Here is a 13,613-nt window from a genome sequence, read left to right as displayed (position 1 = left end):
ATAAATTAAAATGTATCTACGATATACAAACCCTTAGCCTAATTTTGATTGTGTTCTAAAAACTAAGTGCCAGTGATTATAGAGATTCCCTTCTTGAACACTTGTTTGTTAAACATGTCATTTGAAATATGATGTAAAAATCAGTGTTAATAAATTCTTTAATAAAAAAATCACCAGCAAAAAATAAGACTAGAGGCAAAGTTCAGTGTTTTAGCATATGCCTGAGAACCAGAGTTCAAATCCTGCATTGCCAGAAAAATATAGCAGAGGTAACAAAAATACCTGCATAATATGTTAACATTAAGTGCTTCCAATAAAGCCTGATTTATTTATTTATATTAAGATTGATCCTCAGGACCATCATTTGATGGCTAGTAGATATACAATAAGGTATTTAACATTCTATCCATAAAGGAAATGTAAGCCAAAACTTGACAACTCACCCACCCTTATGAGAATGGCTTCAATCAAGAAACTACAAACACTGGGAAGGATTTGAATCCATTTTTACATGTCCTTGCAGTTCATATTCTGATTACTATATTGCCTATTCAAGCTGGTAAATTTAGTTCTTCATTCAATATATATGAGCCCAAATCATAGAATTTTTATCACTGGTCCTCAGCTCCTTCATCTGTACAATGAGACCACTAACAGAGTCTGCCTCCCAGCACCATAAAATATTCAAAGTATTGTTCTCCAGACAGGAAATTCTATGAGACTTACAGGTGCAATCTTAACCACCTAAAAGCTGAAGTGGAGGTGTGGCTCAATTGGTAGAATACTAGACTTGAGTGGAATAAAAACAAGTGAGAGTCCTAGACCTTGAGTTCTTAATAAGAACGTAAATAAATATTGTTCCAAGATTTGTCCCAATATCAATCCTTTCTAAAACTTAGGGCTATCTTGAAACTTTTTGTTTTACATACTACATATAATATGTATTATATAATTATATATTCTATACCATATAATACATTATATATAATTTGACTACACTGTAAAGTGATGACCAATTTTAGCCTCATCTTTTACCCTGTGACATGATCATTATAGTCAAGGACCTTTTAATTTGTTTAACATTTTTATTTCCAAATTTCTCTTTGAACTTGTCTTGGAACACCCTTTACATCTTTATGTAAGAATAACAGGCTTAAGCCACCTGAAATAACAAAAGCAGGGATTTTTTTTAAAAGGGGATCTGTTTGTTCAGGAAGACCATGAAAGAAGTCAGCTAATTCAGCAGATTACTAGCTTCAAAGCACTTCAACTTGACCAACTTAGAAGCCAAAACAGACCTCGTGGTCAGCATACAAATGTGAATTTAATGAGTATCCTGACAAGTGTATTATAAAAGCTGAATATAAAAGAAAAGAATAAAATGAAGGCCAGAAACCAAAAAAAAAGAGTGACTGCTCCATTTTTGATTGGAGTCTAGTTTAAGATTGCACAATTTAGTTCAATCATCAACATTTCATATTTTATGATCTCTAGTTTAGTTTACCTTGTGACTCCTGGTGGGGCTCTTCTTTTTTTTTTCTGACACAAGACTTCACCTTCCTCTTCTTCCAAATAACATTCTAAAATTTAGAGGAATGAACAGGACATTGTTATACATATATACATATATATGTATATGTGTATATATACATATTCTTGTCAAAGGTGGCAGAACTGTACACTCCTACAAGGAATTAAACATCCAACCTTTGCTGAAAAGATCACTTATCACATACACCATAGCCAGCTCTTGATTACACTCACAGGAGGTGACCAAGAACCCAGATCATTCAAAAACCATTTCTTGGAATTTGGAATGCATTTTGGTGTTTACAATTTGATCTTGAGTGTATGTAGAGTTCTTGGAATTACAAACTGAAACAAAATAATGAGGTCATACTGCTTAACTCAAAGAACCAGAAAGATTTCCTATCTGCCTTGAATTTGTTCTTAACTCTACTTGCTTTCAGTTCGGCCAGCACCTGAGTTTCCATATGCTAAACCATCAACCTAAGGGATTTTTCTTTTTTTAGCCTATGGTATTTGTAACTTTTTATTTCATCATTCATAGAACTTGAACTCAGGGCCTAGGCACTGTCCCTGAGCTTTTTTCACTCAAGGCTAGCACACTACTATTTAGATACACATGGAACCACTTCTGGTTTTCTGGTAGTTAATTGGAGATAAGAGCCTGCTGGGCTGGCTTTGAACATCAACCCCATCCTCAGATCTCAGTCTCCTGAGTAGCTAGGCAAGAGGCACCAGTGCTTGGCTGTAGCTTTGATTTATTTTTTTTCATGAAGTTAGGGAGAAAACTGCAATAGTTGGGAATGAGAAAGCCTTCTGTAGAGTCCATCAATAGAGCCAGACAACATATAAAATAATAACCAATCTATAAGGAAATCACTTGTATATCCAGTATATATACTGCAGGATTCTTGACAGCAGTGATGAATGTACCGAATGACACTTCATTGTTTGTTTTGAAATGACTGGTTTCATGTTGTAGCTCAAAAAAAAAATTGGCAAGCCATGTATTGATGGCTCAGACTATAATCCTACCTATTCAGGAGGCTAAGATCTGAGGATCATGGTTTGAACCCAGCCTGGGCAGAAAAGTCCCTGTGAGACTCTTATTTCCAATTAACCACTCAAAAATGGGAAGTGGAGCTGTGTATCAAAATGGTAGTGCACTAGCCTTGGGCAGAGCTCAGGGGCAGTGCCCAAACCCCAAGTTCAGGCACCACAACCAATCAAAAATAAATAGATTTAAAAAAAATTAAAAAGAAATCTAGCCAAGTATGGTGGTTAACCACTCTAGAACCTGCACTCTCTACAGGCTGAGTCAGGAGGATCATGACTCCAAGGCCAATTTGAACTGCACAGTAAGACCTTGCCAAAGAAAAGAAATAGAAGAGAAAGGAGAGGGAGAGAAAATGAGAGGGTCAGGGGGAGGGAGAGGATCCACCCATAACAATAATAAAAGAATTGTGGCAAACTACAAAGGGCACACTCTGTAATGGAAACATCCCCTCTCTGGCTGTGCCAAGTGCTGCCATGTCAGATATGGTTGGTGGCCTTAGATCTTGTTAAGAGAGAATGGAGGGGCTGGATGCATGGCTGAAGTGGCAGGACATCTGCCTGGCAAGAGCAAGCCCCTAAGTTCAACTGGAACTACTGTCAAAAAGAGAAGAAAGAATGGAAACTCGGGCATATACATAAAAACTCACTATTTGAAACCCTGCTAACTAAATCAAAAGATTTAAGAGTGTGTCAGCCCTTTCTATTCTGGGTATTTTTTACTTCATTGTTGGTGGTGTTGGTGGCAGGGCTTGAACTTAGGGCCTGGGTACTGTCCTTGGGCTCTTCAGCTCAAGGTTATCTCTCTACCACTTGGGCCACTGCACCACTTCTGGTTTTCTGGTGGAGATAAGAGTCTCATGGGATAAATTCGAACCACAATCCTCAGATCTCAGCCTTCTGAGTAGCTAGGATTACAGATGTGAGCCACTGGTGCCCAGGTATTTTTTCACTTTTTTGTTGTTATTGTTAGCTTCAATGAGTTGTCCAATTGGGTTTCATTTTGATATGTCTATACATGTATACAATAAGGCTTGATCAGATTCACTTCTTAGTCCATCACTTTCCCATGTCTCTCCTTACCCATTCCCAAATCTTTTCTCATAGTTTATATTCACATATGTACATAAAGTATTTTGACCATATTATTCCCTGCTCCTCTGATTATTTTGTGAGTTAGAGTCTGGATTTTTTGCCTAGGCTAGCCAATATTACCACCTTTCTATTTTTACTTCCCATCATATTTGCAATGGCATATACATACCACCACACCCAGCTCTTCCTTTGAGAGTCATGTTTTTGTGTGCGCATGCGTTTTATTTTTTGTTTTTGCCTAGGCTCTTCTGGAACCATGAAGCTGCTGACCTCTTCCTCTCAAGTAGCTGGAATTACAGACATGAACTACTGGTACCAGTCTAGTTGTTTCTTAAATTTGCACACAGTAAAAATCACTTTTGTAGTGCAGTGTTCTACAGACTATGAAGAATGCAACTATGTGAGAATGAAATTATGTGATCCAGCACTAAGGCATTATACAGATTAACCTCCCACCCTAAAATTCAAATTGTGCCCAGGCACAGAATTTTAAACCATACTCATCATCCCTTTTAAAATCAAGCATACATTTGGCCAAGTAATTATTTCTAGACTAATATTCTTTTATATTCATCACTTTATATTCATTCATTTTTCCTGTAAATCTTTTTTCATATATTTTTATTGTAATTAGTAGAAGGGTTACATTATATTCACCAAATAGAAGGTGCATTACTTCACAAACATTGATACCCTTCCTCCTGCTTTTGTTACCATTTCCCTCCCCCACCCCCACCCCTCATTTTGTTTTCCCCTCCCCTATCCTATTTCAAATAACCAAATATGCATATATACAATATATCAGATAACAAAGTAAAATACTGTAACAATATGAGATAACCAAGGGACAGCAAGAGATGAGATACTCATTTTATCACCCAAAGTTCATATCCCCTCCCCCCCAAAAATTCAGTTTCCCAACATGCCCACTTGTATGGTATTTGCAAAATCATTTTTATGCTAGTCCAAAATGAGAAGACAAAAATGACTTCATAAAATAAATCACAGTCAAGTGCAGCAATGTAAAAATAATTCATTATTTTGGATTTATCTCAGCACTGTTCCTTTTCTTGATCTCATATTAAAAACTTTTCCCTCTCCCTTAAAAATTTAACCAATCATATTTCTATATCCACAATGCAGAATGTTTTTGTTGCTTTCCTAAACTGGAAATGAAGTTACTCAGTAGACTATTTTAGGATTGAAATTTGAAGCCACTGGGGCAGAAAAAACCACAAAGTAGAGCTGTGGCTCAGGTGGTGGAGTGACAGCCTTAAGCAAAAAAGCTTAGGGATAGAGTCCAGGTTCTGAGTTCAAGTCCCAGCACACACACACACACACACACACACACACACACACACACACGAAGGCAAATCATTTGAAAGTAGTGGAAGTCAAGTCAAACACCAGGCAGATAGATGGGAGATGTTATTTTCTGGTTAAAACTCTGAAGGAGACTTTTGCACAAGTCAAAGACTGGAGAAGTTCCATTTCTGGCAGGCCTTGTATTATGACTTAGCCTATAGACTAATCCAGAAATGTTCAACTGGCAGGCTGAGCAAACTTGGAAGCACCAAGGAAAATCACTCCCTAGTCTACTGTGCTTTGGAATCATGAAGTACAATAAAGGAGTACAATAAAGAAATCATGCCTAAAGTTATCACCCATCCTCACACTACAACAAGCTCCAAATCTAGCAGTGAAACCATAGAAGCTAATGGTGGTGGGTCTGTGAATAAGCTTGATAGGGATAGTTTGAGACTGGTGGGAACCTGCAAAATTGTATGCAAAACTGTACAGGTATGTGCACCTATGTGCATTTTTCTGAGGATACAATTGTTTGATTCTATGGGATTTTTCAGAAGGCTTTGAGTTTTGGTTCAGTTAGTTATGATGAAGGGGGTGGGGTATAAGGCTTCATTAGAATAATTATGTGTATTCTAATTCCTGGAGGATGAGATTGTTCCTCAGTGGATTCTCCTTCAGAGGAATAACAGGACAATGTGGGGTCTGAACCCCTTGTATCCTAGCCCTATAGCCACCCCAACAACCACACCCCTTCTCTCAAACATTCCTTCTTTGGCTTTAATAACACCCTACTCATTCTTTTTTTAAGTGACTTCTGTTTATCTCTTTTTGTTTCTTATGCAGGTGTTGTCTCAGGTCCTTTGTTTTATTCCTCTTGTATACCAGTCTTCACAAGCTTCATCCACCTTTCTATTCATTTCTCTGGCCTATATTATGGTTTTATATTTTGAAAACATGGTGGAATATTTCCACTTGGATAAAGAGAACCCTGCTGAAATTCAATGAGTGTTTTTTAACCCCACTCTTGTAATTGAACAAAATTACCCTTAAAAATCTCTCCTATTCGACAAAGAAAATTGATCTCATATATACTGAGAGTAAAATGATGGTTACCAGAGGCTGTAAAGAGGGAAAAGAGGAGAAATATGAGGAAAGGCCTTTGATGAAGGATACTTAGAGTTGGGAGAAAGAGGTTGTATGCTCTTACACTAGGGTGGCTATGTATACATAGCAATAAATTAACTTGTACATTTCAAAATGCTATTTTTACTATAAATGATTAATGTTTTACCTTGATTTAAATATAACACAGTCAATACATGAATTAAAACACCACATGGTACTCCATAAATGTGAATTATTTTTATATATCAATTATAATTTTTTGGCGGGGTAGTCTTGGGACTTGGACTCTGAACCTGGGTGCCCGAGCCTCTCTGTACTCAAGGCCAGCACTCTACGACTTGAACTAAGCTCCTGCAGTTCCTGGGATGGCTGTTTTATCGTGGTAGCTTCTGAATCATTTACATTCAAAAGTTCAGAATAAGTAAAATCAAAACTATTTTAAGAATTAAATCTAGTAAACAGACTGAACAAATATACAACCATCACAACAGCTAATTATAGTAAAACATACCAAGATTAATGAGAAAAATATACAATAACCACAATGAGTTTCTTATTCTGGAATCAAGGAGAATAAGGAATCAGAGAAAGTTTAGTGTAGAGATATTAAGATAGCATTGGAAATGATAAAGTGAGGCATTCCAGAAAGAAAGAACCTAGGAAATGTCATAAAATATAGAAACACTATGCTTTATAATGGATGTCTGCATCAATTTGGAGTTAAAGAATGTAAAGATTGGTGAAACAAAAGAAATTATGAAAACAGTATTAAATCAAAAGGTAGCATTATAAGGGGTTGAGGAGTAGAGATACAGGAATGGATAAAAGATGAGAAAAAAGAAGCGATGAATAAAGAGAAGAAGGAGGTAGAGTCTGATATTCAATGCATCTTCAGTGGAATGGAAAGTTGGAGAGTTAGGTGGGAGAGATGGGGGAGAACAATGAGGAATGACATTGCTCCAGGTATATTTGTAAATGGACATGTTGAATGGTAACCTCTGTACAATTACTTAAAGAAATATAATTTAAAAAAAGAAGTGGTTAAGGAAAAGTGCACGTTAGTGTTGCTTACACACACACACACACACACACACACACACACACACACACACACACACTGCTGAAAGTCACCATGCAGTTTTTGTCAAAGGACCTGTATATACTATGCTAATGAATGCTAACAGGCATAAGTAGAAGGTTGAGCTTGAAGAGTTGGAAGCAAACTAATGACATGGTTCAATTTGCTCTTCTGGGAGGTCACCAAGAAGATAAACATGGAAAGGATAAGAGTAGAAGAAGCACAGTGACCAACCAGGAAGTCGATGCAGTAATCCAAGTAAGAAATTACTAGTGTGTGGTAGTACAGATAGAAACAGAGGTCACATTTTATTTTTTTTTATTTAAGCATTTTTTATTGTAATTAGTAAAAGGGTTACATGATATTTTCCAGATAGAAGGTGCATTAATTCACATACATTGATACCCTTTCACATGTCTTCGTACCCATTTCCCTCCCCCCCCACACCCCCCACCCGTCTTGGTTTTCCCCCCTTCCCTATCAAATTTCAAATATCCAAATACTAATAAATTCAATATATCAGATAACAAAGTGAGATACTATAACAATATGAGATAACCAAGGGACAGCAAAGGAGATGAGAGACAACATAGTATATTAAGGCCAACAATCATTCATTATATGGCTTTTTTTTCAATATCCTGGAGGTCCTTTCAATTAGCTTCACATTATATGGCCTTATGTATCAAGATTTTGCTCTATTGCAGATCTCTGCTAGTAGAGCCCAAGGTTTCTACTGATTATGACGAATGAGGGAAACCATTGAGCCTAAGTTCCTTTGAGTCTGGCTTACTTCACTTAATAGGATTTTTTCTAAGTCTTTCCATTTCCTAACAAATGGGGCAATGTCATTCTTTCTGACAGCAGCATAGAATTCCATTGTGTACAAATACCACATCTTGTTGATCCACTCATCAACTGAGGGACATCTAGGTTGGTTCCATATCTTTGCTATGGCGAATAGTGCTGCAATGAACATTGTTGTGCTAGTGGATTGAGTATGTCCTTGTTTCTGGATGGTTGGGTAAATGCCAAGTAGTGGAATTGCTGGGTCATAGGGGAGTTCTATGTTTAGTCTTTTGAGGAACTGCCATACTGCTTTCCATAGTAGTTGAAAGAGTTTGCACTCCCACCAACAGTGTAGTAGTGATCCCTCCTGGCCACATCCCCTCCAGCATCTGTTGTTATTCGTTTTCCTGATCCTGGCCATTCTAACTGGAGTGAGGTGGAATCTTAGAGTTGTTTTGATTTGCATTTCTTTTATGACCAGAGATGCTGAGCATTTCTTCATGTGTCTATAGGCCATTTTTATTTCTTCTTCAGAGAAGACTCTCTTTAAGTCTTTGGCCCATTTTTTAATGGGATGGTTGTTACTTTGGAGGTTAGTTTTGGAGTGATTCAATTTTTTGAGTTGTTGATATATTTTAGATATGAGGCCTTTGTCCGTTGTTTGGTTGGTGAAGATCTTCTCCCACTCTATAGGCTTCCTGATTAGTTTACTAGCTATGTCCTTTGCAGAGGTCACATTTTAAAAAAGACTTTAGCAGTGGCTTCCAAACTCATGTGCCAATCAGAATTATTCAAGAAGCTTCATGAATATTGTGATTTAATTAATCTGGGATGTGGCTTGGTTTTTGGATTTTACCCAGACAACTCTGTGAAGATAGGTAGAAAGGGTATAAATTCAGCAACAATAAACAGCAATAGATAGAAATGAAAATGTGGGTTAAGGTGCCAAGCAAGAACACCTGGCAGAGCTAAACACTAAGTTATCAAGATTCAGCCATTGCATATCACACACACTTGATACAGATCTCTTGACGGAATGGTTGAATGAATGGTAAGATGAAGAGATTTGGAAGGAAGTGGCAATTATTTTTGTTTCATAGACATTGAATTTGATATATGAACTTCATAGCTCTTACAGTGATGTCTTTTCTACCCTAGTTCAGGCCTTTGTTTCCTAATATGACTGTACATGCTATCTGAGCAAACCTTGTTAGCTTTATAATACCCAACAATGCCAGAATCATTGTCTTAAAGTCTCGTTTTCACTGGGTTATTTCTGTTATCAACCATACTCAAATTTAACTACATATTGCTTAGAATGGTATTGAAAAATAATCTTACAACTCAGGTTTTGATTTATTTTTTCTTTATAGTCACACAAAGGAGTTTCAAATTGACATGTCAGTTTGTGAATACATGCAATAAGTCACCCCCTCTTCATCATTCTCTCCAATTTCTGCCAACTTATTTTTGTGGCCTTATTTTCCAGTCCTATGTTGTGCAAAGCTAGGTATTTGTGTTTATTCAGTTTCCTGGGTTGATCCAGAATTTCTTTCCCCTTGAAACCTTGAATACCTTACCTGTAGCTTGCAAGCCTATTGATATTCCTTTCTACCATGCCCCAAACACCCATCTTTAAAAATTCTAGCAAGGGACCCCTCAGAGGACTTCCCTGACTACTCCTGAAACAATTTCTTGGCATTTCAAAACCACTTAGCATCATACATGAAAGCCCTCCAGCACCTACCATTCCCTTTAAAGATGCTTCAGGAATCTGAAGATTTGTGTGAATGTTTTGGTCCATGGCTGAAACACAAAAATAGGAAGTCTGGAAAGTGGCATGAAGGTCTGGGGGTATGGTGAATGGAGCAAACTGCTCTAGTGATGTGGAGTGTTTATCTCATTACTTAAAGCTTATAGCACATGTTGATAATAAAAGGAGGACCATATTTTAAATTTTTTTTTCTTTTTAAGCTTGATGTAGAGAACTTCATAAATTAGCCCTACATTCTGATTCCAGTATGGCTAGGTCACTGAAGACTAAGAGGATTGAATGAAGCTCAATTTGCAATGTAGCTTAAGTGTGCACATGCAGCAGAAAATGCTTTGAAATTACTGTCAATTATCTCAATGCCACATGTGTTCCTTTATAAGTGTTTTTGTGATGCTGGCACCTGAGGAAATATTTATAGGACATAAGACTATAACTTTGACTACAAAAATGGGTTTCTGAGATATGCTTTCAGAGGCTAACTGCCCAAGATCTGAGATGCTGTACTCTGAATCTACCAGTGTGTTCTGAGGCTATCCTGCCTGTGCCACCTCCAGCAGGAACTGGATGTCTCTACAACTGTTTTTCCATCACTTTACCCTTTTTAAAAGGTTATGCTGGGAGTCCTTACGGCCTTTTACTGGAGATAAGGAGTAACCAATGTCTAGCTCTGTCTACATCTAAAAATAAACCATACAAAATAACAGAATCCTGAGTAGTAGAGATTTTCAAGATCGGCCAGTTAAAGGCTATTCATTGGCCAGATATGTTGGAGACCGTTTCTATTATACTAAGAGACAAATGAGATTTCCATTTTAGATTTACCTACATGGGCATTTCATATGTCAGTCTATGCCAAGGAAGGAAAGCCTTTTGCTGAAGGAATTGAAATTGTAAACAAGTAGGTGCCGCATGGCTGTTAAATTTATTCGAACTACAAAAACATTCCACTCCCACACCAGCCTTCACTGCCACCAAAACAACAAAGATAGCTTACATCTGCTGGCCCTCAGGTGGTTTGCAGAGCCACGGAAAGGGGCGGGGGGAGGGGAGGAGGATGGGAACCCCCTCTTCAAGTTCATAGGCTAGTTCTATTAGTAAGAAACTGAGCGGGAAAAATGAAAGGAGGTGTGTGCTGTGGTTTTCTAAGAAAGAAAAAGGGTAGTGTTCCTTGTTGACTTGTTCTTATGAATGCAAGGCATAATTTTCTCCTGTCTAAATAATAACTGAGTATTTTCTCCCTTCTCAATTTTAAGAGGAAATTCATGATACCACTGTTCTTTCTGAAAACTTTCCCAGGCAGGCTGCCATGATCAACAGTAGTGGGTAAATATTCACTGTAAAGTAACTTTGTGTATGTGTGTGTGTGTGTGTGTGTGTGTGTGTGTGTTGTGTGTTCTAACATATGAATTAATTTAGGATATTAAGAAAGCCCATGAACATTGTCTTATTTTTTTTAGAAAAAAGATTAGTTTGTGCACCTAAGTGCAATTGGTGATTATTTAACTAGACTATGAGCATTATAAGCAAGTTTATAAAAGTACAGGCTTTGAATTGCCAATCAGATCACTAGCAATTTATCTTTTAAATAAATAGTGCTGTCTGTACCACTTCAGACTTTTGAAGCCCCAGATCATGTATTTTTCTTTTCTGTTCACCATCAAACCTCAAAGTGCATTTTCCCATGCAATTCCAAAGATTTTCTTTGCAAATAATTAAGAATTTAGAAATTTCCTTTGTAATGTTGTAATAATGGGTCAATGTATACAACAGGCTGTCTGAAAGTCTCTTTGATGCCCAAAAGCTGACATATCACCTATCAGTGGCCTTTGAAGAAAAAAAAAAGTTATATGTAGAACCACCAATGTTCTGAACACTCCAGCCTTCAAAATGATTAAGTCTTAAATTTTGTTTACTTGGGTCGCTCAAGCCTGCATCTTAGCTTATTAATTCTTCCTGGAAGCTTATCCCACAAATGCTAACTACACTCTCCTAAAACCTTATAGTAAGTATGAGGCTTTATAGTATCAGTATAGCTATCATCTCTACTAGCTTGGTCTGGATTAAGTCAGCATTATTCAACTAGAAAATTTAACACAATGCTGGGAACTCAGTGTTGGGGCCTGACCTCCATCTCTGAGACCTGATTCTGGCTCAGCTGCAATTAAAGGGCTTTGGCCAGGCATTCACTCCTTGCATATCTCTCTTAAGGCATCTCTGTGTACGTGATTCGATTGAGTCCCCCCTCACCCCCCACCGCAGCTTCGAGGGTCTCGAAGCAGCACAGGTCTCGCGTGCTTTCCTGCACCTGTCCCACCCAGCACCTGAAAGCCCCACCCAGACCCTTAGTGGTAGCACGGTGGCCCTCTTCCTATTGGCTAGCTTCCCAGTTCCCACCTTCTCCTACCCCAACAGTATATAACTAATAGTCTGACGCAATAAAGAGAGATCATCAGATCAGCAGAGATCAGCGGAGAGATCTGATGCGCTTTCACGGTTAACACTGCTTCTGACTCAGCGTGGTTTTTTCTTCCCCGGTGATTGGGGGAGGGCTGGGTCTTCGACACTTACCATCTCGCTTGGCTCCCGGGGGACTACAGGCTGGCCCTGTGTGTCCCTCCCCGTTGCCCCAGAGAGAAGCAACACTCAGTTCCTAGAAAGCCTTACCCATTTGAAGCCCTAATAACACTTAATGCTACAGAGAACCTTTCATTTCTCCTTCTCAAAGCTCCCTTGTCTCTAGTAGACACTTCACTACCTCCACTCATTCTCCAGTGGCTTCTTTCCCTCTGCCTAACCTTTATGTTCTTTCCCTACATTTCATCGCAGCCCATCTTCTTGGCAGCCTTGGGAGGCCCTTGATTAATAAGGTCCTGCTTGTGACTTCCTTGGGAAATGCAAGTCATCTCTGTAGCTTCATTAATTGTTAGTCTAAAAAAGTTTAAATGCCTCTCACTAAATTTCTCAACTAGGCAACAAACCTGCATCTCTCTGAGCCCCTTATACTGGTGTGTTACAACTAAATTTAGGATGTTCAATCAAACACATGCAAGTATCTTCTCTTCAGTGTTTTCTAAGATGTTGGCAAAGAAAGTTCTTTGGAAAAATGTACAAGTCAAAGGGATAAAAAGAATTGAACAGAATGTTTTTTTGTTTTGTTTGTGGGTCAATTGTAGGGCATGAACTCAGGGCCTGGGCCATGTCCCTGAGCCTCTTTTTGCTCAAGGTTAGTACTTTACCGCCTGAGGCACAGTGCTACTTACTGTTTTTGAGTAGTTAATTGGAGTGGTTACTAAGAGTCTCATGGGAATTTTTCTGCCCAGGCTGACTTCGAACCATGACCCTCAGATCTCAACCTCTACAGTAAAAAACAAAAAAAGTACATAATGGCTAAAGTATGACTCAAAGGGCAAGCAATCAAGCGAAGCAAGAGTGTAAGGCCCCTGGGTACAAGCCACAGTTCTGAAAACAAAACAAGACAAAAACAACAGCAGGCCAGGGTGTGGTGGCCTGTAATCCTAGCTACTCAGGAGGCTGAGATTTGAGGATCAAGGTTCAAAGCCAGCCTAGGCACAAAAGGACCTGAGATTCTTCTCTCCAATTAACCTCTAGAAAATGGGAAGTGGGGCTTGGCTCAAAGGTAGGGGGGTAGCCTTGAGCTGAAGAACTCAGAGACAAGTTCAAGCCCCATAACCAACACGTGCGCACACACGCACACGTACACACACACCCAGATCAAAAAACCAAAAAAATAGCAAAAACTATTTAGAAAAGTATATCAAAAGCTATCAACAAGGACTGCTTCATTACACTTAGTGCACAACTAGTTTAGATCAAGTATTCAACTTACAAATGCCTCTTTATTAG

The sequence above is a fragment of the Megascapheus bottae genome, chromosome 16 (assembly GCF_031878675.1).
Source record: "Megascapheus bottae isolate mThoBot1 chromosome 16, mThoBot2.hap1, whole genome shotgun sequence".
NCBI classification, from domain to species: Eukaryota; Metazoa; Chordata; class Mammalia; order Rodentia; family Geomyidae; genus Megascapheus; species Megascapheus bottae.
This window is presented reverse-complemented; position numbering follows the sequence as displayed.